This window comes from Helianthus annuus, chromosome 11 (genome assembly GCF_002127325.2).
Source record: "Helianthus annuus cultivar XRQ/B chromosome 11, HanXRQr2.0-SUNRISE, whole genome shotgun sequence".
Taxonomy (NCBI): Eukaryota; Viridiplantae; Streptophyta; class Magnoliopsida; order Asterales; family Asteraceae; genus Helianthus; species Helianthus annuus.
In genome coordinates, this window is record NC_035443.2 from 106,614,892 (window position 1) to 106,642,233 (window position 27,342).

At 39.7% G+C, this 27,342-nt stretch overlaps 1 non-coding gene across 1 annotated transcript; it reads right to left on the reverse strand.

Moving 5' to 3' along the window:
* Nucleotides 1–859: 859 nt before the first annotated feature.
* Nucleotides 860–966, reverse strand: LOC118484490. The gene has a single exon (XR_004873601.1). It is a non-coding gene; the product is annotated as a small nucleolar RNA R71 (small nucleolar RNA).
* Nucleotides 967–27,342: the final 26,376 nt, after the last annotated feature.

Consider the following 27,342-nt stretch of genomic DNA (forward strand, 5'->3'; position numbering starts at 1 on the left):
TTAAGAAAGTTAGGAATCAATGGCCAAATAATTTTTTTTTATTTTCTTTTTATTTTTTTTAGGATTTTCTTAATTTTTCAGCTTCTGCAAAGCTCAGCACGGGCCGTGCCTGGTCGGACACGCCCCGTGCCCTGCATTGGTACTGGCAGTTTTTATTTTCCGAGTTACAGAAGGCTGAGCAGGGGGCCGTGGCGGTGCAACACAGGGCCGTGTCTAACTTTCCAGTAACAGGGATCCGGAAAACAATCACTGTAACTCCGACCACGGGCCGTGTTCACTGAGCACGGGGCCGTGGTGAACCTTCTGACCAACATTCTTTTCTGTTTTGTTGCAGGACTTGGAACCCGACGCCACCTCTACGTAGTGTATGAGCTCCAGTTCTAATAAAGACATAAAAGAACCTCTAGAAGAACCCGAACGCTTTCTCAGAAAAAGACTAAAAGCTAAAAACCAAGAGAAGGTTTCGGGGGAACCACTTCCAATGGCGGACCAGCGTACCCTCATGGATTACCTACAACCCACCGTAGGTAACCTTGGCGCCGCTATCAATGCACCGAATGTCGAAGCCAATAACTTCGAACTTCGGCCACATTTGATACAGATGCTTCAAAACTCTGCAACCTTTCATGGGCTTGCGGACGAGGATCCCCATCTACATATTACTAATTTCTTAGAAATATGTGATACCTTTCAGATCAAGGGAGCATCAAATGACGCCATTCGCCTTTGAATGTTTCCATTTTCGCTAAAAGACCGAGCAAAAGCTTGGCTTAACACCCTCCCAGTTGGTTCGGTAAACACCTGGGATGAACTAGCCCAAAAATTTCTATATAAGTATTTAGCTCCCGCTAAAACGGCTAGATTAATGACTGAAATTAATACATACTCGCAAGAGGACGGGGAATCCTTATATGAAACTTGGGAAAGGTTCAAGGAGCTATTGCAAAAGTGTCCTCATCACGGTCTTGCGATATGGCAACAAGTATCCACTTTCTATGATGGGTTGTTGCCACACACAAGACAAACACTTGACTCTAGCTCCGGGGGACTTCTAGGTAATCGCCGCCCGCAAGAAATATATTATCAGATTGAGGAAATTGCTCAAACCAATTTTCAATGGCACACTCCCCGAGGCAATAAATCTATTACCCCGGGCGCCCATAAGGTTGATGAAAGCACTTCTTTACAAGCCCAAATCGAGGCCCTTTCTTCAAAAATTAAAAAGCTAGAAATGACAAAAACAGTCTCGGTTATGGCTTGTGAAGGGTGTGGTGGGCCACATGAAAATTGGAGTTGTATGAAAGAAACAGATGATCAAACAGAATCGGTAAACTACATTGATAATAGACTTAGGCCGTCAGGTCCCCCAACGGGCACCTACAACCAAGGATGGCGTAACCACCCTAACCTTGGTTGGAGAGAACCCGACAATAGTAGTAACCAACAAAACCTAAATCAACGAACAAACTTTCAACAACCAAGGAATGAGTCACAAAATTTTTCTCGACAACAAGGTGGACGAGAGAGGCTTGAAGATACTATATCTCGCCTTATCTCCGACACTAAAAAGAAAAACTCGGATAGGTTTCTACAATTAGAATCAAATTTTAGAAATCAACAAGCTAGTATTCAAAACATCGAAAAACAAATAAGTCAACTAGCTCAAAATTTCTCCGAGAGACCACAAGGCGCGTTACCAAGTAATACCGAAACAAACCCAAAGGCACAAGTTCATCTCATAACACTATGGAACCGTACCGTGGGTCCTGCGGAAGGCCCGCCGCCTACCGAGGAGACCGCAACACCGCCCCAACAAGAGAAGGGTTCTCCTCCCTCACCAGAGCCTACCAAGGCTCCTCGAGTTCCGTACCCCGGTAGGTTAATCCGTCAAAAGACCAATGAGCAATTCGCAAAATTCGAAAGTCTACTAAAACAATTGCATGTCAACATTCCTTTCATTGACGTCCTAACCCAAATGCCTAAATACTCTAAGTTCATGAGGAACTTCCTCACTCATAAAAGGAAAATTGAAACATTGCAATTAGTTAACTTAGGCGAAGAATGCTTTGCTCTCGTACTCAACAAACTCCCCTAAAAGAAAATTGATCCCGGAAGCTTCATAATTCCTTGTTCGATCGGGGGACTCCCCCGTTCGTAATGCACTAGCCGACCTTGGGGCTAGCATTAACCCCATGCCCGCATCAATGTTCAAAAGACTCAGCCTAGGAAAAACGAGTCCTACAAAAATGAGTATACAACTTGTTGATCGATCCGTCAAATTCCCGCAAGGTGTCATTGAAAATCTCCTAGTCAAGGTCGACACTTTCGTCTACCCGGCTGACTTTGTCATACTTGATATGGAAGAAGACACCGAAGTCCCCCTCATACTAGGGAGACCATTTCTCGCCACCGCACAAGCAGTGGTGGACATGAATGACGGAACACTCACTTTGAAATATGGGGATAATGAAGTAAAGTTCGGGGTTGTGAAGAGAATAGAGGACGATGACCCGGTCAATTACATGAAGGCTATTGCTTCGAGTTTGGATGAAGCTCTCCGACGGTGAAACATGGGATGCAAAACATCCCGCTCGAAAAACATATAACCTCGCCTTGGGTCAACCCAAGGACCCTTATAAACGTGGCGCACCACGGAGGCATTCCGCGGAACTATCCTTAGTTTAGTTTAATCTTTTAATTTTAATTTGCAGGAATAAAACACACTCTGGATGGTGAAGGATAACAAGGGAAACGAGAAACGTGGCCCCATGCACGAAAACAGGGCCATCCGACAACAATTTCTTCATTACAGTAAGCTCAGCACGGGCCGTGCCCAGCCAACACGGCCCCGTGCTGAACATCCTGCAGAAAATCGCCTAGTTCAGGTAACTGGACACGGGCCGTGTTCACTGAACACGCCCCCGTGTCTAGGCTTCTGTTTCTTTTGTTTAATTTTTGTCACTGGCACCTGAACACGGGGCCGTGCTCGGTCACCACAGGGCCGTGTCCAGACTGCCAGTAACATAAAATTTTGCTTTAAACACCATTTCAATCAACCTAAAAACTTAGTTTTGGGACACATTGAGGACAATGTGTAATTTAAGTGTGAAGGGGATGCTAAAACCTTGAATTTTGCAAGTCCTAATAACAAGCCTTACACAAAACTCTATTGGAACCGCTAATCACCCCAAATTTTTTTTTCAAAAAAAAAATTTTACTTGTCTAAGTTTAAGTTGGGAATTCTAAATCTAACAAGGTTATATTTTTACAAATTTACAACCGATAGCGTCGTGATAAAAAGAACCAACATAAGAAAATTATGAAACGGCATGACAAACTTAGTTAAAATTTGATTATATATAATTGATCACGTAAAAACCCATTCCCACAAAAGTGAGTTTTGAGCCTTTAAAGATCATACAAATACATATCTTTACACTAAATGCTCATTTTTCGTTTCTTATGTGAATAGCCGCTTGGTTCTTACGACTCTAGAACTTGCCACGATAATTCATTCCCGGTCCTTACCAACTTAAACCCAAGTAAGTAAATGATGGAGGCATTGGACTAACCCTTTTTCTTTCAACACCATTATTTTCATTTTTCTTTCTACCTACCCGAAAATTCCCCCTAGTTAACCCCTTTGAGCCTAAACCTTTTCATTTCTTAACCCAGAACCCTTTTACCCACCAAAACCCCTTTTTTCAATTTTTCCCCTTATTTTAGTAACAAAGCTTGGTTTTCGTGTGACTCTTGAAAAAAAATGATGATGAAGGAGAAAATAAACAAACAAAGCTCCTCAAACAAAAGCTTGTTTGAATAAATACTTCATTGGAAATAAAAAGTCACAAAAACAAAATGTTTAACGAAAACCAGCGCATTTTACGCCTTTCGCCCTTTTCAACTAACCACTAACCCAACCACCCACCTTTAACCCAAGCCTAACCCTTCACCCAAAAAGTCCTCTTGATATTTACAAAGGTATAAAGTTAAAAAGGAGGAGGATTGATTGCTTGGCAAGCTTATGGTAGAAATAAGTTCCACGCCGCTCTCGAGTGATTCACTAAAAATACACCTTCGGCCGAGTGTGAGTGATTTCCCCCGTGAGGTATGTGAACTTGTATATAAATGGAATTTTAAAAAGGTATGTTATGCCTTAATAAATAATTTATCTTATGAAATGTTTTTAATAAATCATGAAGAATAGGATTGTAAATAAATAAAAATAAAACCTAAACGATCTTGGAAAATCCCGACACTCTATGACAAGCCCAAAAACCTTCTCTTCTACCCATTCCATTTGGGAGTGAATAAAGCCACATTATAAAGAGTTTTGCTTGAGGACAAGCAAAGATTCAAGTGTGGGGGTATTTGATACGCGCAAAATGCAACATATAAATTATATCAAATATAGCATAAAACTAACCCTTTTTAGTACTAATGTTGGAAAAAGTGTGTTTTTGTCTTCCTTTTGTATTTTCAGGATTAAATGAGCTCAAATTAACAAAAGAAGCAAAAAGACAGCAAAATCTAACATAAATACAAGAAAAGGGACAAAAGTGGATTGCCCGACCCCACGACAGCATCCTCCCGAGCAAAACAGAGAAAGAAGAAGACTGAACACGCCCCGTGCTCAGCGAGCATGGGGCCGTGCCCAAGAAGCAGTAGAAAAGACAAACTAATAGAAGCTTCTATTGCCCACCACGGGGCCGTGCCCAGCGGACATGGGGGCGTGGTCAGAGTACTGCAGGCGCATTTATTGTAATTGCGAATTACAATTAATGAAGAAAGAGAGTGTCAGACGGACACGGGGCCGTGCCCAGGCTTATGTTCAGCCTATAAATAGGAGTGCTTGGAGCCATTTCAACTCATCCCTTGGCACACCACCTCTCTCACACTTCACCCACCATCCACCACCACCATAACACCATCATCCACCACCATCATCCATTGTCCATCATAGAGTGTGTGAGTCGTCTCGGGATCCAAGATTGATCGTAAGAGTTCTTGACAATCAAAGGCCATGTTTGCCTAAGTCTCTTACATCACTTGGTGAATACAAGTGTCTAGTGTAATACTTTTTATTTTTAATCTTTTGCACTTTTATTTGGTTTTGTATTAATGACTTTAATAACTAGTTTCTTATGTTGAAGGTGATTCTTCCTTATCGTTTGTCCGTGGTGTCTTGACATTATTTTACTGTCTATATAAAATAAAATATTTTCACCATTCATATCTCCACGATCTATATGGAGGTATGTTGGCTACCTGGTCGGGGGTTAAGGGAACGGTTTGGTAAGGGTCTTGCCCTTGTTCAGCGTTTAGAGGTCCTGCAAGGGACCTGGGTCAAATTTAGTAGGATCTCCTTCAATACCCAAAGGTATTGGATGGCGGGGATCCAAACTCTTTGACCCCCTCATAAGTTAACTACTATTAATACTATAACCCGGCTATTTAGGACTGTATCCCTGCTGACTCAGACTACTTAGTCGAGGGTAACTTCACCTTCAAAAGAGGGGCCTACCATAATTTGCGTTAATAACTTAATTAATTATCTTTCAATAATCCGACCCTTTAGGATTGTATCCTTGCTGACTCAAACTACTGGGCTAAGGGTAATGTCACCTTCAAAAGAGGGGCCTACTACAATAACTAAGATAATCTCTTAAACAAGTGCAAAAGTGCGAAAATAATCAAAGGTTACACTATACACGAGTCGGATCCAAGTGATTCATCTTGTCTATCTGTTGTACTTTTATTTTTATTTTTCAGCATTTAGTTTTATTTTCTTAGTTTTAAAAATCTTTTCTAACATTTTGATTTGGTTAGACGTTGAGGATAAACCGGTACTAAAAGCTCTTGTGTGCTTGGACGACCTCAGTATTTTACCAACACTATACTACGTCCACGATGGGTGCACTTGCCCATATGTGTGTGTAGTGTTAGTAAATATCGTGTTTTATAAATTTAAAACTTGGCTAAAAAGTGTAAAAAGGGCTTCAAATATACACCTAAAATATATACACACCCACCACATCACAACACATCCCTTCTGCAAACACTTCCGAGCTTTCAAACAACTAATGATCCTCAGAGGCGCATCACGCTTCTCTTCGTGTACTACGATCGTTTCTCCACCCGCCATTGGGATGCGAATGGTCTTCTCGTGACATACAATTTTGGCCTTGTTGCTTGACAACCAATCCATCCCTACTACTATGTCGAAGCTTCCCAACTCGACTGGTAGTAGATCTAGGGTGAACTTGTGTTCTCCCAACTCGATCACGCATCCTCTGATGACTTCGTTCGTTTCAACTAGCTTTCCATTAGCCAGTTCAATTGAATACGGAATGTCTAATTTACTAGCAGTTAACCCAAGCATTTTCTTAAATTCTAACGATACGAAACTATAATCGGCATCTGTGTCAAATAGTACAGATGCAAAGCATTGATTTATAGGGAACGTACCAGTGACAACGTTTGGATCCTGGCGCGCTTCCCTTGCACCAATGTTGAAGACTCTTCCTTGTGCTTGGTTCAGTTTTGGGCATTCCCTTTTAAAGTGCCCGATGACTCCACCATTGAAACACCCTGGTCCTCGACCATTCCCATTTCCATTTCCACCTTGAGCGTTGTTCTGGTTGCGATTTCCACTCCCAGTTTGGTTCGCAAAATTTCCACGGTTTCCATTTCTGCCATTTCCTCCCTGTTGGCGGTTTCCATTACCATTCCCATTTCCTCGATTACCACCACGCCCAACACCAGTTCCGGCCCAACATGTATCCTTCGAATGGCCGTTCTTCCCACATGACTCACCTTTCCTTAATCTGCACTGGCCGGAATGATGGCGCTGGCATACCTCACACTTGGGAAGAGTGCCCATGTACCCCTTTCCTTTGTTCTCAGCACCGGTTTTAGCCCTGGCCGGTGCGCTTGTCTCACCCTTTTTGTTTGAACTGCTGCTGCCTTGTTTGAAGTTGGAGGACTTCCGCTTGTTCTCCCCCGAAGACTCCACATGGGTCTCTTTCTTTTTCTGATCGGAAATTGAGAACTTGTTCAATCGAATAGCTTCTTCTGTAAGTGCCACGCTAAGGTCAATGGTTTCAGTAATCGTTGCTGGTTTTGACGTTGTAACCATGCTCATAATCTGAGGTTCTAATCCCCAGATGAATCGCTCCACGCGTTTGAATTCGGGCGTGACCATGTACGGCTCCACGCGTATGTAAATTGTTGCTCAGGGGCACACTTGCACATCCTTAGAATCGAATCCGTCTTTTCTGCCCATCTGACAAATGCAACAGCACCTCCAGTGCCGTCGAAATTTATGGGCTTACAGTCAAGAAACTGTTTGTAGGTGCAGCCTGTACATGCAATATTATTAGCAATCAATATCATCGGATGTGTAAGAAGTATCCAAATCTAATGTAATGTGTCTCAAGCGACTTAACATTACCATTAGGAGGGTTGTTGTTGTTGTTTGAAGTATTCCTGCTTGTTTCTGTTTGGGAGGCCGCATACTGTGCTATAGCTGCGACAATTAGCCCCCTGGAGTTCCGCCTCAGTAGTATGCAGGTGGGTGTTGCGTCATGGAGGCATCTTCTAAAAGATGATCATATGGGTCAGGTCATAGTAAGTATAGTAAATATGCATATATAATAACATCCATCAACTTCATAATACATAACATCCCATGTTATAATATAAAACAAATAATTCAACAAAGCATGTAGTGAGAACGTTACCATTGGGCTATCATTAATCATGACCACAATATAGTTTTACATGTTTTACAGTACATCATACATCAAAATAAGATCATAGGGTGACATCACCCCCAAAATACAAGTCAGTCTACACTAATCATATACAAAAGTGTGGTCTTCCAAAAGTCTTTGTATGCAGGCCCAATTGCGACTTTCTCACCAAAACAATCTACCTGCACCAAACCAAAAACATAGCTACGCTGATGGCGGAGGAGGGAAGAAAATCAAACGGCGCAAGCGCACCCAGTCCTCCTCTAGTGCATGAATGACGCGCAGCAAGTAGGCAATCTGCTGCTCGGAGGTGAGGAAACGAATATCCGAATCAGGGGGTAGCGGGAGGGGAGCGTGTGGTGCGGCAAAAGGAGTCTGACAGTGACATGGAGGACGTGGAGTCCTCTCTAACTCCTGAACGCGACGACTCAGTGCGTCCTGCTGTAGCTGTAGGGAGATGTGTATATCGTCCGTCATGTACCCCACATGAAAAGGGTGATATGGGTCTGATAACGGCATAACATTGGGCGAAGACCACAGTAACGGCTCGCTCGAAGGTACATAAGATGGTGTAGTGTGAGTGAACTGGGACATGAACGGAACAGATGACGATACAGGTGGAACAAAAGCAGGCTGCTGCCTCGATGAACCTTCTCCAGGACGAGGTGGAGGTATATCCTGGAGGAATGTGATAGGAAGGTCGGTGCGATGGACATCAGAGATGTGTGGGTGGAGGAATGGAACATCAATAAGTGCGGAAACAGGTGCTACATGAGGAGTGACAGGTAGCACGAATGGGGGATAATCATCATCGTCGATCCACCCATTGTGGGTGTCGGCGTATCGAGGATCGATGTGAGCGGCGAACAGTGCACGGTCAACAAATGTCGGCATGGGATCAGGCAGGGGTGCATCAGCAATAGGGGCATCGACCACTAGTGGTGCAACAATGGGAATATCAACATTAGGTGGTGCAATGGCTGGTGCATCGATAAGAACAGGCGGTGCAACGACTGGAGCATCATCAGGAACAGGGTCGTGCACTGGTACAGGGTCAGGATCAACGACAGGCTCTGGTGCCATGACAGGCTCAGGGTCAGCAAAGTCTATATCAAAGTCGGCAGGTATATACAATAACTGCTCAATAGGAGCCACTGGTGCCTCCAAGGGCTGGTCAACAGGAATAAACTTGATCTCATGATCGGGGTCAAAATCAGGAGGAAAAACTGGATCAAACTCGTCCTCGAACTCATGATCAAACTCAAACTCGTGAGGTGAACCAGGTACAGCTGACATCGCCACGTCTGAGTCAGCGTCGGGAGAGTAATGCTGCATGCCCTGGTCATGCGAAGAAGCAGATGCCACAGACTCAAACGAGTCTGGACCAGGTGAATCAGCAGGAGCCTCCTCCATAGGAGCCTCAGCAATAGGAATGACGACATCATCAGCAATCGGGGCCCCACCCTCATGGTCGTCCTCAGGGGGACCCTCAAAAAGATCGATGTCGTCATCGGACACAACATTGAGTGGCAAATCCCCTACGGGAAATGCAGCAAGTGGAATGGGAGTAGGGATCAAGGCAAGGGGTAGATCCCCATCAGGAATACCATCAGCGTGCTAGCCATCATCACAAAAATCCGGCAACACGAAGGGCTGGAAATCGTCGTCGTCAGTACTGTCCGTATCAGATGTAAAGACCTCCGGATCAGTGTGCATCGGGTCCTCCGAATCTACTGCCACGGGGTCAGAAACTCCACTCGACGAAGACATAGAGTCTGTAACAAACAATCACGACAATTGCACATATATCAACATATAGTAAAATAAGCATGTAAGTCACAGTAATGCAAGTAATCGTCCTAGTCATTCCCAGACTATCCCTCCCAGTTTCTCAAACTGAACTCCCTAGCCTCTCAGACTAACTCCCTGGTCTCTAAGACCAACTCCCAGTCTCTAAGACTAATCCCCTGGTCTCTAAGACCAACTCCCTGGTCTCTAAGACCAAACCTCCCAGTCTCTAAGACTAAACATCCCCAATCTCTAAGATTGAACCCCTCAGTCTCTAAGACTGAACTTCCCCAGCCTCTAAGGCTGAACTCCCTCAGTCTCTAAGACTGAAATATAAATTTTGAAAAGTGCATTTGTGCCTTTTGTTTGTAAAAATGTTTGTACCCTCGATCTGGACGTTTAGTGTATGCAATGTAAAAATGTTTTCGTGAGAGCCCTAGTGATCATAGTCTAGACTCGAGAAAGAATCCTAGTTTGCTATGATCGTGGCTCTGATACTAAGCTTTCACACCCTGGCTTTTGCGGAAGCGTGAGTTTATTTGGTGTGACTTCTTAATACCATAGAAACAATCATAACAATGCCATATGAAAATAAAACACAAGATGATCATCCATTCATTAAGTTTAAAGATACCACAACATCATTGTTTGAAAATGTCGACACATAAAGTAAGTTACAAACATGACAAGATTAACAGAGTTCACAAAGACTCATCAAAAGTACGTAAATAAAAACCCAAGTTTAGAATTGTGTATCCCATCCAGGAAAGGGATCCACCTCCTAAACTCAACAACACGGATGACATCTATATTCACTACGCAGCCTTGACACAACGCATACTCCGCCAGATCCACTAATTTCCTGAAATACATGTAGTTTGAAAAATCAACAAAAAGTTGAGTGAGTTCATGTGAAAGTGAGTATGTATAAACCTTCAAAGTATGAATAAAAGTCCCTGATATGTAGCAATAAGGAAAAATAGATCACCAATGGGTTGCAAAGCCACTAGTATGTGTGAAAAGGTGCAGGAAGACTCAAACCTAGCAAATTTGTTACCGGGCTTCGGCTGTAAGACACAGTCACCTCTATGGGCCGCCCCGGCCTCATGGGTGTGGGCTCGCTACACCCAAATAGATCTATCACTTATGTCCCTCGGTCCTAACAATGAGGATTGATGGCCTTAAGTGTTGTACCCACCCTTCACATGATCTAGTAGTAAACCCTCCTTAAGCTAACCATACCATGTAATAAACGTTTGTAATAATTGTAACATGTATTTCACCCCCGAAGTATAAAACTGAAAACAGTTAAAAGAAAAGGGGGACATGAACTCACTGTACTGCGTCCTCTGAATCGAATCGTCAACCCAAACTCTGTCTGCTACGCGACGACCTACACGTACTAATGTCTATTAGACGAACGGGTCGTGCCTTAGCTTAGGGTTTAATGTTTTTGAGTTGCGACTCTTAAGTTTCCAAATATTATTCCAAGTTATAATGATTAGTTAAAATAATTATCTTAACTTTAAATTATATTTTGTGTTGGAATAATCGTTAAACAATATTTCGTATTCATACTTCGCAAGTATTTTAACTTCGTATTTCCTTCCCAAGGATGGGGGTATTTATACATGTATTATCGTGATTCCGAAAAATATATTTTAAGTCCCACTTAGAACAATATATTTAACTTATTTATCCAAAATAACATATTCCCAAAATATATGTATTTTTCCCAAAAATAATATATTTTACTCCATTAATTTCCAGAATAATATCTTACCAAAAATGTATGTGTAGAAGCATTTTTCGGATTATTTCCTAAGTTATGTTTGAACGCTCGATTTTTCAATACCGAGTGTGTAACTTAAATATTTTATTCCTTGATATTTTTGGTATTATTCTGGAGTTGTAATTTCCATGGTATTCATAAGTTATATTATTTTACCCTAAAAATAATATAACTAGTTCACGAAATAAACAAATAATCACACAAGAGTTTTAGTATAAAATATATATTCTAAATACATATTTATCAAATTTTATTTACGAAAATCAACCTCCGATACTTGGTATTTTTGTAATAAAAAAATCATGGCGAAGTTTATTTTGAAAACAAGGTTAAAATATATTCGTAAACACTTGATAGAAGAATATTTTCTAAGTGTTGGATTTTTAGAAAATTTCGCCAGAGTTTCCTTTGTAAATGGAGGTGTCCATGCTTTTAGCATATCATTTTCTTTTAAAAATTCATCCAATCAATCAATAACAAGTTTTTAAACAACATTACACTAATCAAGTGCAAAAGCAATGCACTTCACATAATAGCATGAACTTGGTTTTCACAAAAACACGTAGTAATTTAGTGGTGTGTTTAGTGGGTTTAGTCACCTTCCGAAGTGTGTTTACTTTTGTCAAAAATCCTATTCTCGAAATTCTTAGGTGTTCACAACTTGTGAACTTACTTCACAAAAATATTTGCTTCCAACATTTTCTTATTTTACCACACTTATCTTGTAAATAAAATGGTGTAAGTTTATCAAAAATCACATCTTTCCAAAAATCATCTTCTATTCTTGGTTTATTTAGGAAAATCATGTGTGAACCTTGGATCCATATGATCACCAACTTACTTTGGTTACTAATTTTTCAAGAAAACATATTGTTATCAAGTTCATGCTTAAACATGGAGGTGATTTCTTTTATGGAAATCACTAATCACCTCCTAACTTGTTAACTTAAGCTTTTACCCTTACTTTAACAAGTTCAATCATGATGTTTAACATCATATCCCTAGTGATCATCAAACAAGCAACAAGAAATCATAAATAATACAAAACAACATCATTCATAACATTACTTCTTCACTTTAACAGTGTTTCATCATTAAGTTAGTTTATGTTCATGTCTTCTTCATTTGATTCATAAATGTTCTTAATGTTTTTTGTTCATGATACATCATTAACCACTTAAACAAGATGAGAAATGAAAGGATCTAAGTTCTTACCACTAGCTCAAGGCTAGGGAAGTTCAAGTGAAGAAATTGAGTGGATAAAAGAAGATAAGAGAGGTCCTTCCACTTCCGAAGACACCAAGCTTCGTTGTATGCACTTTAACACCTTTGTACACTCTTGAAATGGTTGAAGATGATCAAGTGATGATGGTGGTGTGTGGTGTGGTGGTCGGCCGAGACCAAAGAGGGAGAGGGAGAGAGTTTTGAGTGAAGGTGAGTTAGAGAAATGTGAAGGTTATGATCTCATGTGTCTTTATATAAACCATCTTCTCAATTTACCCCTTGTATAAAGTGTTTCAAGAAGGCCAACATAATCTATTAAACAATTCAAAAAAATATAGGAGTGGGGACACTCCATAACCGGTTTAGGGGGGGTTTTGGTTTAGTTGGGATGCATTGGTAATTAGTTTAACTAGTTAGAAGTTTAGGTGATTTAGTTAGTGATTTATGTGTGTTAAGTAATATATAGTGTGTTAGGGTGTTCGGGGACCCTAACTAGCTTAGAAAAATAAAAAAAATGCTTCTAGCATTATTTTGGTGTTCCGGGTAATGTCCAGTTGTTCGGTTTGATACTGTTATGTTAAAGTGCTTAATTGATCTGTAAAGTGTCTTTTATATAATTTTTAGTGACACTTTTAATTCCCGACACTTAGGAAAGTATACAGGACCATTTTGTCAAGTTTTTGGCACATTACTAGCATATTAAATGCTGAATTTTGTTAATAGATGCAGAATTCTGCATTTAGAGTGGGTTTTAGGCACTTTAACTATCACCTAGTGACGCAATTTTATGGTCCTCACTTCCCTACACTCCCTACTAGTGTAGTGTCCTGTCTCTGGCTCATACTGGCCTCAAAAACATTGTCTGTCTAGGTACTGGCATTGTCAGCATGTTTTCTAGGTTATCCACTCACTGTGCTAACTGTGCTTTGTGCATCAAGTTTGTCACTAAAGTTTGTGTGAAATAAATGGAGTGACAGTATGAAATGTGATGCATATGTATGTATGAACAGAAATCAGAAAGCAGTTCAACCATCAGTTGTAACCAAGCACAGATTAAACATTAATTAAGTGTACGGATACCTTTAATTATGAGGGTTGTCACAAAAAAGTCCATTGAAAGATCTTGCAAGTCAAAGATAAGAATCTCAAAGCATGGAAAATAGTCAAAGTAAAGTGGAATTCAAAGTAAAGACCAAAGTATACTTGGAAATTAGGATTAGTGACGAAGTAAGAATATTCCTCCAAATTTCCGTAAATCTCGTGGACGAGATTTAAAACAAGGGGGAAGATGTAACAACCCTCAAAAACACACTAGAACGAACCTAACCGGGACCCTAAACGCGTACGATGAAAACCGAAACGAGAAATCAAAAATTCTGATTTTTGGTGTTCTCGCGGGCCGCGACCAATGAATAGAGATCTCTCGCGGGGCGCGAGCGACTCATCTCAATCCAGACACGTGTTACGCCACGTGTCCCTACACGTGCCGACCTAATGCTATGACTCAGCAACCCTAAACCGCCCTATGTGTCACACCCCGAAATATCAGAGCTGGCGTGACTGGACCGGTATCTTCATTGCACAGCGGAAGCAAACAAGCTAAGACTTTTAAACAGTGAACGCCTGCTAGGGGGTGGCAGGTGTTTGTTTGGGGGGTTTGTCGGAGGTGCAAGAAGACCGATGGCCGGTCGGAGCCCTCCGGTCGCCGGTGCTCGATCACGAGAGAGAAGCAGGGAGTGAGGGTTAGGGGTGTGGTGTGCGTGAATGTTGTTAGGGTTTTTCAAAATGCCATCTGATCATAAGTGTCCATTATATACATAGGGTTTTTTTTAGTAAGTGGGTTGGGCCTAAAAGCCCGTTAGCGCGTATCTTGAGTTTTGTGTGGCCCATTAGCATTTTCTGAAGCCCATTGTTTAACCCGATTACCGTAAAATGTTGTAAAATATATTGTTTAGTCGAGAATACTCAAAGTTACTTCGATATTCGATATTTGAAGCGTATATATTTTTTTTTTGTCAGTTGCGCTTAAACGCGTAAACTGCTTCATTCCTTGTTTCTGATCCGTTTTCCGATCCGATTTCGACTGCGGATACTAAAATTTCATACGGAACTAAATAGAATGTAAAATTTATGTTTTAAAGGTAATACGCGTGTCCGATGCTTCCGTTTCGTTGTCGGTGCGTTTTCTGCAGTCGCGTTTTTCATTCTTGTTTGCGTTTTATGTCGTTCAGAAGCGTGATAAATTAGTTAACGAAACCCATGAGTATGAATTATACATATAAACTTCGTATTTGTTGGCGTTTTCAGTAATTTGTACGGTGTCAGTTCGTTATCGCTTAATAATCAGTAGATTTCACGAAAATACTCATACGCGCACTGTAACGTCCGATCAGCGTTCCTAGGCATACCAAGAGCCTAATTAAGTTAATTCGTGCCTTAAACACTATTTATTATCGCATTAAACATTTGTTAATCGCGTAATTAGGAGGCGTAAAGTACCGGTTGTCACATTCTCCCCCTGTTACAGAAATTTCGTCCTCGAAATTTGTACTACGTTATCTCCTCAGAGTTGTGTGGTTCCTAGGTAAGTCCGAGTAATACCAAAGCGAATGACCGCGTAATCGAATCAAGACTTATTCGGATTACGTGAGTGTAAAGACATTTTGCATCAATAAGAACTCAATGGTTCAACTGAGTTGGTTCCAGAAATCGATGTCAAGTGAACAAAGCGTAGTGATACTATCACCAATGTGACTAGGTTTACTGGGTTCAACAAAAGAGGAAATTCAACCAATGGAATTCCAAATGAATGTTCACAAACTGCAAATCAATTTTTGAAACAACAAAATTTACTTCCAACAGAATCTTGCGTTGGTTGTTATATAGTTGAAACTCAGAATTAATAGTCTCAAACGGATAGAATCATGAAATGATTTGTCAACTATTGAACCAATAAATGAATAAGATAAAATCAACGTGTTGACATTGTTGAGTTGCCAGGATATATACCGAAATGAAATACAACCGAACCCGGTGTATTATCGCCTTAATACATAGTTGCATCAAGACTATTTAAATGATGTGTCAAACGAAAAGCGTATATAATTTCGCATGAGACGGCTGATCGTGATTAGCACAAGCTACAAGTTTAGATCGACGCCACAAGGTGTCGTAGTGAATGAGACAATTCAATAATAGCGGTGATCGAACAAGTATCACCTATGTTTTGCATGAAACGCTCGATCATGATTAGCCCAAGCTACAAGTTTATACCGACACCACAATGTGTCGTAGTGATTGAAATAATTCAATAATAGCAGTGATCAAACAAATATCACCATATTTGAAATCAAATGAAGGCTCAACGAAGTGAGTCTGAATGTTTGTTTCAAACAAATCTCATAGGATTTTCAAATGAAAATAAAGCAGGGAAATAATATTTTCGGTGGAAAATGAAAAAGCAATTAATATCACAAAAAGTTCGATCGATGCTGAAAGAACCGTTAAGAGGTACACCGAAATACGAAATGAATTTGTGTACCATTATCTCAACACACGATTGTATTAAGATTGCTTTAATATGATAAATCAACAAAGCGGATTTAATATCAATAAACAAATAGATAAATAATTAAATCCGTACATGATGTGTGTAAACGAGGTTAGGCGCAAGCTTCAAATTTGTGAAAACGTCACCACAAGGTGATCGTGATCAAGGAAACGATTCAATGAAGTCAAAGACCAAACAGGCCTGTTAGGGTTCAAAGCAAACGAAGTGCTTGTTGGGATTATTTTGAATATGATGGCCTCAATCCATCATATGGAATCTTGAATCGAATATATATTATGAGCAAGTTCAAACAATTGAACTTGGTTTAGTCACATTTCAACAATGAATGCACGTATCGATACGAAATTTTGACATGGTTACAACGAAAAACCATGTATGTAGCTTGAAAAGGAAAGGAGTTTCAACAAGTTTCGTTGACTCGATATCAAAGAGTCAACGTTTTGCAATAATACGGTCATCCAAATCACAATGTAAAATTCGACATAGCGAAACAATATTGAACGTTGATAAAGCAACAATTTCGAATGAAGCCGCATGCGTAACGAACAACGCATGTGTAACATATGAATTTGTCAAGAATGAAGCAATTAAGTGTTCGTTATCATGAAATAAAATCTTCGTGATGCAATGGCCATTAGGGGGAGTAGAAATGCAAAAATCTACTCACTATATGCAAGAAGTCGAAATTTCAACAAAAGAAATTTTAAGGACTTTACCTGGAATTTTGTGTGATAACCGGTTGTTAGATGACATTACCATGGAATGTCGAACATAGCGTAATCGCCATATATGAAATAGGGGGAATGTGAAGACGTGTGACTTCTTTTGCAGCGCCAACAATTGTAAGTCTCTTTAGACTAAGCATCGATCGTTATGAAATCTTGTTTAAGCGTCGTACCTTAGTGTGATTTGTGTCGTTTGCAGGATCACTTGCCAATTTGCCGCTTTTGACCAGTAGTTCTCCCACTGACGGGGTTAGCATCGTTGTTGTCATGCTCAATCATGTTTTCCAAAGGCCTTGCCTCGAAAGTTGTGTGTGATGTATTTCAACGTCCGTTGACGTATAGTTTAAGTTTCACGTGTATTCGCGCCCTAGCGTTTCGTTCCACGTAGATTACCTGCTCGGTTAGTTAAAATAGCATAGACGACATAATGTAATGGTGTGTGCCCGAGTTATTTATCACGGTTTCTAAGTGAGGACCTTGAACAAATTTTGACATAAGCTCTCATCAAGAGTTTTCCAAAGGTCCTATATGCGTGTTATCGAAACTCTCAAAGTTTTTGTTTCCTGTGTGTAATCATTTCGTGCACTGTGTATCCAACACAACACGTGTGTATGTTTAAAATCAAAATGTTTACTCATTGTTTCGGCAACGGTTGGAACCCATATTCGAGTCTTAGGCGTTCTGTATGTGTTTAAGTCTTAATAGTCTAAGTCCCCAGAAAGAAGTTGAGGTTAAAGCCTAGGTATCTCTACAGAAACCTAATTCGCTGAAACCTAATGCTCTGATACCAATCTGTCACACCCCGAAATATCAGAGCTGGCGTGACTGGACCGGTATCTTCATTGCACAGCGGAAGCAAACAAGCTAAGACTTTTAAACAGTGAACGCCTGCTAGGGGGGTGGCAGGTGTTTGTTTGGGGGGTTTGTCGGAGGTGCAAGAAGACCGATGGCCGGTCGGAGCCCTCCGGTCGCCGGTGCTCGGTCACGAGAGAGAAGCAGGGAGTGAGGGTTAGGGGTGTGGTGTGCGTGAATGTTGTTAGGGTTTTTCAAAATGCCATCTGATCATAAGTGTCCATTATATACATAGGGTTTTTTTTTTTAGTAAGTGGGTTGGGCCTAAAAGCCCGTTAGCGCGTATCTTGAGTTTTGTGTGGCCCATTAGCATTTTCTGAAGCCCGTTGTTTAACCCGATTACCGTAAAATGTCGTAAAATATATTGTTTAGTCGAGAATACTCAAAGTTACTTCGATATTCGATATTTGAAGCGTATATATATATTTTTTTTGTCAGTTGCGCTTAAACGCGTAAACTGCTTCATTCCTTGTTTCTGATCCGTTTTCCGATCCGATTTCGACTGCGGATACTAAAATTTCATACGGAACTAAATAGAACGTAAAATTTATGTTTTAAAGGTAATACGCGTGTCCGATGCTTCCGTTTCGTTGTCGGTGCGTTTTCTGCAGTCGCGTTTTTCATTCTCGTTTGCGTTTTATGTCGTTCAGAAGCGTGATAAATTAGTTAACGAAACCCATGAGTATGAATTATACATATAAACTTCGTATTTGTTGGCGTTTTCAGTAATTTGTACGGTGTCAGTTCCTTATCGCTTAATAATCAGTAGATTTCACGAAAATACTCATACGCGCACTGTAACGTCCGATCAGCGTTCCTAGGCATACCAAGAGCCTAATTAAGTTAATTCGTGCCTTAAACACTATTTATTATCGCATTAAACATTTGTTAATCGCGTAATTAGGAGGCGTAAAGTACCGGTTGTCACACTATGCTTCCTAGCGGGCCGCGAAGCCCTGTCTTAACTCTCTCGCGGGGCGCGAGAGCCCCATTTCCAGCCCTATAAATGAGGTGTTCGAGCTTCAGTTGAGATCGTTCAATTCTTTTCTTTCTCTTAGCTTCTATTATAGCAAAATAGTAGCTCGGTATTATACCCCTAAAACCCCGAAACTCTGCTCGTTATCAGGGTAATAACTCTAATCACGGACACGGTACTATATCCGATTGATTGAAACTGATACAATGGATGTTTAAGTGCTGCCTGTATACGGCTATACTTTATCATTCGTTGTGAGCTTTGATCTCGTGATTATCGTTAAAGTTGAATTGGGTTAATACGCTAATACGAGTTCCATTGTATCTAGAATTAGAACTCATAATCAGGAAACTGTTAAACTAGAAAACTTAGCGATTAAGTAAACTTGGTAGTTAAGTAAACTTAGTGGCTAAGAAAACTTAATGGTTAAGTAAACTTAGTAGTTAAGTAAACTTAACAGTTAAGTTAACTTAGTAATTAAGAAAAACTTAATGGCTAAGTAAACTTAGTAATTAAGAAAACTTAATGGTTATGCAAAACTTAGCAGTTAAGAAAACTTAGCGGTTAAGGAAAACTTAATAGCTAAGAAAACTCAATAGCTAATGAAACTTAACAGTTAAGCAAAGCTAAGTAAGTTAATTAATCAGCTAATTAAGTTAATAAATTAATCGGCTAAGTAAATTACTTAATTAAACAGTTAAGGAAAAGTAATCAGTTAAACAGCTAAGTGAGATAATCCGTTAAAAAGCCAAGTAAACTTGATAGCTAAAACAATTAAGTAAACTTAATATATAAGTAAACTTAATAGGTAAGTAAACTTAATCAATAAGGAAAACTAAATAAATAAAAGGAAACTTAATAATTAAGAAAACTTCCTAGCTAAGAAAGGAATCTGCCTTACCTTTAAATAGGAGCCTAGGATTTCATTCTTCCTTGCTCATTTCTTTTCTTCTTCTCTCTATACGTTGGTGTTCCAACCAATAATCACCGATGCGATATTCTGTCCGATCGATTTGGGGACCAACTAACGAATGCCAAAGTGTTATCTAAATAAGACTATACTTTGTGAATTTCGTTAAGGTCCTGATCTCGTGACCGTCGTTAGGTTTGATGTGGTTTTACACTAATACGTATTCCACTCTGTTAAACTAAATGTTTAACTATCAGAAAACTCCGGTCCATAAACCAACTATCAAACAAGATGTATAATCATAAGAAGACTTAGAATCAAGATGCTTGTTTAATCAAGACTATATGCTAACAAGGTGAGTCATTCTCTTTTTATCAAATTGTTTCCAAAAACCCTATTTATTTTCAAAGTTGTAATTACAGGGATTATGTCTTTGTAATCTTCAATTACTGTCGGTATGTGGGGTTTTGTATACATTACTTGATAACCGTCACCATTGGACAACGGGTTCGCCAATGGGTGATATGACCATAGTCACAGAAACGGTCGAGTGACAAATACCGATTTGGGGTAATTGGTTGATATATAAACATCGTAATCGCTCTTAATACTGTGAATTATAACAAATGTGTTTTTTGTACAAAATTAATGAACTCACCAGTATTTCCTGCTGACCAAATGTTTTTAAAACGCGTTTTAGGTGATTACAGTAGATTGGAGTAAGAGTGATGATACGGCACCGAAGGGCTTAAAGAAGTGGCTTATTTTATCAATTAAATTAAATTAAGAAAACGTTGTTTTATATATTCGGGTTTATCCCATATTAAAGCTACCTTTGTAAAACATGGGTTTAATCCCATCTGTTTAATAAATAAAATCCGGTGTTTTCTAAACTCTGGTATTTTCCTAACTCACGGTCCTGATGAAATTTTCCACTGCAATATTTTCAAAATAACAACGGTACCACTTGACTGCTCGCGGCTCCCGTCCAGGGTGTGGTCGGGGGTCGTGACATTCGACAATCACCCTGTCAACGTTCAAACCATTAACCTTCAAAGCCTCCACCTTCAAACCCACAACCTTCAAACCTCCACTTATAGAAGTCTATCATCCACATCAGTCTATTGATTTGACTATGGAAGAGAAGAACTGGGTGTATGATTATACCTATAATCATCAACCATTTTCTGGAATAAGAATTAGGCAGGGGCATCATCCTCTAGTGGCAAACATTCCTACATTGACAAACCCCATTCAGACACAAGAAGTCCCATATTGGGCTGAAGAGTTTGAAACTAACGGAAGGGCAGAATGCGTACCAAGGTTGGATGAAGAAATGGTTTATCCATCATCCGAAAGCTTACGAGTGGAGGGAGGGCGGTGAAAAACGCCGATTTCCGACGACGATCTACAGACGGCAGAACCGCCGTGTGCGGCGGCGTGGCGGCGGCCGGTGACGCGGTCCGACGGGTTTCATTGGTAAACCCCTCCCCCTGTTTATATCTTTTATTTTCTGAAGATGATGTCATTTTGTTTCCCGAAATGTTGAAGATGATGATGTTTTGGTTTGGGTTTTCACGGGTTTCATCGGTCAAATCCAGCAGGTTCAGTTCTTAGAAGTTTCGGTTTGGGTCAAGCTGTTTTGGGTTAGATTATGGTCTCGGCTCAGGTCGGGTTTGGTTCGGTCAACCACGGGTCAGCGGTTCGAGATATGGTTCAGTTTTGGTTCAGTCAAAACTGGTCAAAGCTCGGTCAATGTGGTCAATATCAAGTCAACGGCTTGGTTTCGGGTTTCAGATTCAGCCAGTTCGGGTCAACTGCGGTTTGGGTCAAGTTTCGGGTGCGGTCAACAGTTCTTGTCGACTCGGTCAAACTGAGCCAACTCAGTCAACTCAGCCGGTCAACTCAGTCAAACGTCTCGAGGCGAAAGATTTGATAAAGATTTTGGTGACGCGAATAGTTATTCACGTTAACTATAAGGTTTTTTATTAATTTCGTGAACGAGCTCGAACCGATTTGGATTAGTGTTTAGTTTATACTTTATCGTTTTTACGAAAATTATATACATTAATGATTGAATATTGATTGAATTTTGAAAAATAACGACAACTTATGTTGTCGAGGGCGTCCAAAAATCAAAGGAAACTCTGCCCATTTTTCGAGAAAATCCGTAAAATAAAACGCGTTCTATTATAAAACAAACTATCGGATTCGAATAATCATTTAGAAAAAACAAATGCAAATATATAATTTCTTTCGACGACACTTTACAATTTACGAAAACGACGATTCGGAAAGTATTTACAACGATAAGTATAGTTATGTTAAAATTCGACAATTCTTTTATAAAATCAATATAATTGTTTATATTGTTACAAACACCGATAACACAAACGCTTATATAACATAAATATAATTACATATATTTATTTCCAACAACAAACAAACCGATTTCGTTTTATCATAAATAAATATAGTTATATATTTATTTCAAATACCAAACAACACAAATTCGTTTTATAAAAATAAATATAGTTTATATATTTATTTCAAATATCGTACAACACGAATTCTTTAATAAAAATAAAAATAGTTATATATTTATTTTCAAACGTCAAAAGATTGACGATTCTTTTATAAAATAAATATAACTATTATATTTATTTTAAACGACTACAACACGAACACCATATAAAATAAATATAACTTTCTATATTTATTTCAAACGCCTAAACGGCATACTATATATCAATGTACGGGTAGCAAAATATTATTTTCATATGAATACTCGTTACATACACATATGACTTCACGAGACGGCTAACATGATTATAACAATATATTTACATATATATATATATATATATATATATATATATATATATATTAAATCCCTTGAGAACTAAGTCTTTCAGGACTTATTAATTTCCGACAATAAACGAACTAAATAAGTATAACTTAATCGTTTTCATTAAGTTAACAACTTACCGTCGAATCATTCGTTAACGATTCGGTAGAGCTCAGTGACACGTAGTTTAGTTACCGCGTTTATTTAGAAACTTATAAAATATTCCGTGTTAGAAATATTGTAGAATGCACGCTAGCGAGTCACGTCTTGGAAACGACATCACGAAGTCGTATAAAGCTAGCTTTGCACAAGGATATCCAGGTGAGTTCATAGCCCCCACTTTTTCTAGTTTTACATTTTTTAATGTTTTCGGGGTGGAAAGCACGCAAGTTTTGCAGAATCACACAAGGTTCCGATAAATGACTATCACATATTTATAAACCATTTCGCGATAGGATTTCAACGAACTCAATTGGTTTACGAAAAGATCATGCTAAACATACCGGTTTTATAAAAACATAAGTGTTTTTCAAAACATGCATGAGTTTTAATAACACAAATGACATGGGCAAAGGCCCAAGGACAAGGGCTAGGCCCAATAACTCACACATTATACGTTAACTGGGGTATGGTTAGGCTAGGGAATGAACTGTAGGATCATGTGAGCGAATAGTATCTCTCTTAAGCGCCATTAATCTTGTGTAGACCGAGGGGCAAGAGTGGTAGATCTATCGGGTGTAGCGAGCCCCACTCTTGGGTCCTTGTGTGGCCCATGTAGTACTTTTGTTGTTCCAACCGGGTGGACCGGAGGAAACTCGCTAGGGTTGAGTGCTTCCGATGTCGCCGCATATATTAATGTCCTTGAAAAACATTAATGATCTATTCATAGACGCTTACATAATAGTTTTTGATACTCGGATTTTCAAATGTTTTTAAGATTCATTTGATAAAAACTCACAAATACATGATTTACGAACTTTGGTAACGTTTTTCAACTTATGTATAAGTAAGAGGACAGGTTGGTCCTGCTTACAAAGACTCTTTTAGGCTCGGCCCATTCTCTCTCGTGCAATGCACAAAGACTCTCATGGGCTATACCCACAGTATTCATATAACATGTCGCGAAAATGATTTTACTAAATTTTCTCCACAACTTTTAAACCGGTGAACAAAAAGATTTGTTTAAAATCTTTTTCAAAACAAACTATGAACTCGCTCAACTTTATGTTGACTTTTCCGCATGTTCTTTCTCAGGTTGCATTTTCAAAACTATGGAACGGTTGGAATAGGTGAACCCATGGGAATTCGAGTACTTAGCAGGCATTCAATTTCTTGAAGTCTTAGCTTATTTGCTTCCGCTATGCAATGAAGATACCAGTCCAGTCACGCCAGCTCTGATATTTTGGGGTGTGACATAAAGATCCAATCAGTCTCTTTCACATACTCTGTTTTTCCAGATAAAGAACAAGAGAAAATGGCACAAAACGATCTACACAACACCGGCTTCATTAATAAACCACCTATACTTGTCAGCTTAGAATTTAACATCTGCAACATAGGATAGGGCATATACTTGCTCAGCAAAATACAGGGTGTTGGAAGTATGTTGAAGTTGCATGGGGTTGTGCCTACTAGGCACAAGGCCATGTGACTTGTCTGCAAGTCCAACTTTAATGGTTTGTCTTGTTTAAAGTAGCATGTCGAGCCAGCAGAGTGGAACTTCGTCAACAAGCTCATGCAACAACAGAAGGGGAAGAAACCCTTGTCCGCTACGTATGCGCACTACAAGAGTCAATCGAGGAAATGGCGACGGTGGAGGAGGTCCTCATCAACCGAGTGAACTACCTCACACTAGCCTTGGAAAGTAGCTTTAGGATAATCAACCTTTTACACCAAAGGTTGAACATTCTAGTGGTCCCCTTTATGGGTCTGATCCTCTCGCAAGACGATTAGAACCTCGCTCATGAGGTTATTAACTCGATCGGGTGAGAAGAGATACCAACGGAACTTCCCATTGATGCCTTTTAGAAGGTTCCAGTTGCCGTCGCTCCTCTCCCACAAGAGGACATCGACGATGAGCCCTTCATCTTGCTACCAAGGGAGATTGAAGAAATGCTCAGCGGTCTTTGAGGGAACACGCCCGGAAATAGCTCTAAGCCCTTTTCACTCAAAAACTAGTATCAGGTTTTTGTTGTTCTTTTATTGTTTTATTAGGGAAGAGCTATGCGGTTTGAATCTTTTGGGGTATCTAGTAGAATCTATCTATTTGGACTTAAAACTAGTTTGCAATTTTTTTTTCTAGTTTGTAATTGGATGATGGAAGGAGTTAATGGAATGACATTGAAAAAACTTGGTGTTTAACCTGGGGAATGGTCTAGAAATGTGAAATAACATTGAACCAAAACCCCATGCACGTAAACAGAAGTCCCTGATTCGAAATCTTCATTACAATAAGTTTAACATGGGGTTGTGTGAGGTAAGCACGCCGCCGTGCCTCTACACTGCCGAAACAATTTTTCTTCTGGACCTGTCACATGGGGTCGTGCTTCTTAGGCACGCCCCCGTGCCCAATCTTCTATAAGTTACGATACTTTCAATTTTTTACACGGAGCCATTCCTGCCTAACACGCCCCCGATTCTATTACTTGAATAAGTAAAACCGACTAGTACAAGTGTTCTTCCAACTCAATCACCCCTCTCTTTCTCTGTAGGAAATTTGTAACAATGAGGCTCAAACCCTAAAATAAGTTAAAAACTTGTTTATATACCTACTCAAGCCCACTTCCCTACATTGGCTCCCCTTGGGCCTGCTTGGCCCACATGGCCAAAAACTTGGCCCAAGTGACCTATAAAGGTCCAAAACCTAATATTAACTAACCCGGTAAGGCCCAGTTTGTAACCATAGCTCATTGTGTTAATTTGATACGTCAGTCTCACACTTTAGTGCCTAACATGTAGTAATATCCAAGGGGGAGTCTGTGAGTGTATAATGTCTATCACTTCCGTCAATCACGTATCGTAGCTCAAATAGATGAGTCAAGACTGGTGCTGAATAGAGGAAAGCATAAAGTACATGTATATTGAATCACTTTCGTTTGAAGGGAAGCTCATGCAGCTTCGTACGAAGCCAGCAACTTCGTACAAAGGGATCACACATGGCTTCGTACGAAGCCAACATCCCTATATATATATGAGTGTTAGGTCTTGTTCATTTGTAACTTTGGAGCAACTTTGAGGCGAAGCTCTGCTCGTTTGTTTTCACGGTTTTGTATTGTCAAAGTATCAATAGAAAACAACTTATAATTACATCTGAGTGTCTGATCCACACGCGTATTTTGGATTCCGCACAACTTACGTGTTCGTACACATTCATCAATAAAGGAATCGATCCAGGATTCAAATCCAAAAGAATCAGCATCGGTAACATCAACATACCAAACTCTGCACTATTCTTGATAATCATGAGGTATGTAGACCAATCATATTCATTCGGTACGACATCTATGAGCTTGTCAATTATCTCCTCTTTGTCGTTGTTAACTGGAGTCTTTCCAACTTAAGTATCAGATGGCAATAACGCTCTATCATCTGTTTGATGTTTTCACCTTTTAAACAATTGAAAAGATCAAATAAATCTCTATAACAATGACTTCTTGCTTTTCATCATTTCTGCCCCACCTTCATATTTGCTTTTCAATACTTCCCAAATTGCTTTTGACGATCCTGAGTGTTGAAGCAAAGAAAGGATATCATCTCTGACCGATTGTTGCAGAAATGTGATCATTTTTAATTCATTAGTGTAATCCGTTCTATCATCTGCAAGTGAATCCTCAATTGGTAGTATTTCATTACAATCATTTTTTGGACGTTCATATCCAACTTTTAACTTTAACCAGCTATCAAATGCATAAGCTTTGACCCAGTTTTCAAAACGCTCACTCCACCTATTGTAGTCCTCCATGTTCATTAACTTTGGTGGTTTTTTAAAAGTTCCATAAGCGTTGTCAATAATTAAGCTCTCAGATATAGCATTTGTTATTGTTCTTGGTGCGGATGTTGGTACTATCGTGAAAGCGACATAGAACTCGTTGTAAAACTCTGTGACAACCCGAGTTTTCAAGGTCTGTACTCGTCACGTTACTCGTTTCGTAAATTGTTTTCATAATTCATTGCGGTGTAACTTTTTCATGCTTGTCATATGTTTGACTTTGATGTATTACATTATAGGTTGGGTTAAATAATAAACTGTGGACTGTTTGACATATATTGGTGTGTGTTATTCTTATATGACGAAACATATGAAGTTTCACCACAACTCTTACTCGACGAAACCTAGGAGTTTCGCCACAACCTTATCTCGACGAAACAATGAAGTTTCGCCACACACACCATGACGAAACATGATGTTTCGTGGTGTGGGCTCGTGGCCCAGGTGAGGCCCAAACCCAGATCAGTTATATATACCTTTTATTAACATACCTTTTCGTAAGATCACAACCGGCGAACCCTAGGCTCTCTTCTCTCCCTTGCAAATGCCGGCAATCACCAACCCTCTCGAATTCTTGCTAGTTCATCTCGTAACCGGTTAGTGTGCGACTATCTGATTAGACTTGCTTGTTATACTGTTTGATTATTTTGTGTGATGATAGAGGGCCACTGCAAATTAGGATCTTGTAGAGGTTGTGCTTTTATATGTTGTCAATTAGGGTTTGATGTTCTGTTGCTAATTTATTGGACTAGATCTTTCAGGTTGAGAACACTATGATTGTATTCATTTATGTCCGCTGCTCAGAGTTGATGTTTGTGTTTGATTTTTGTATTATGTGTTATCAGTTATTTATGAATGATATTGTATAAGATCGGTGTGGGTCGGTGATACGTATTTGATGTTTGGCTGATGAT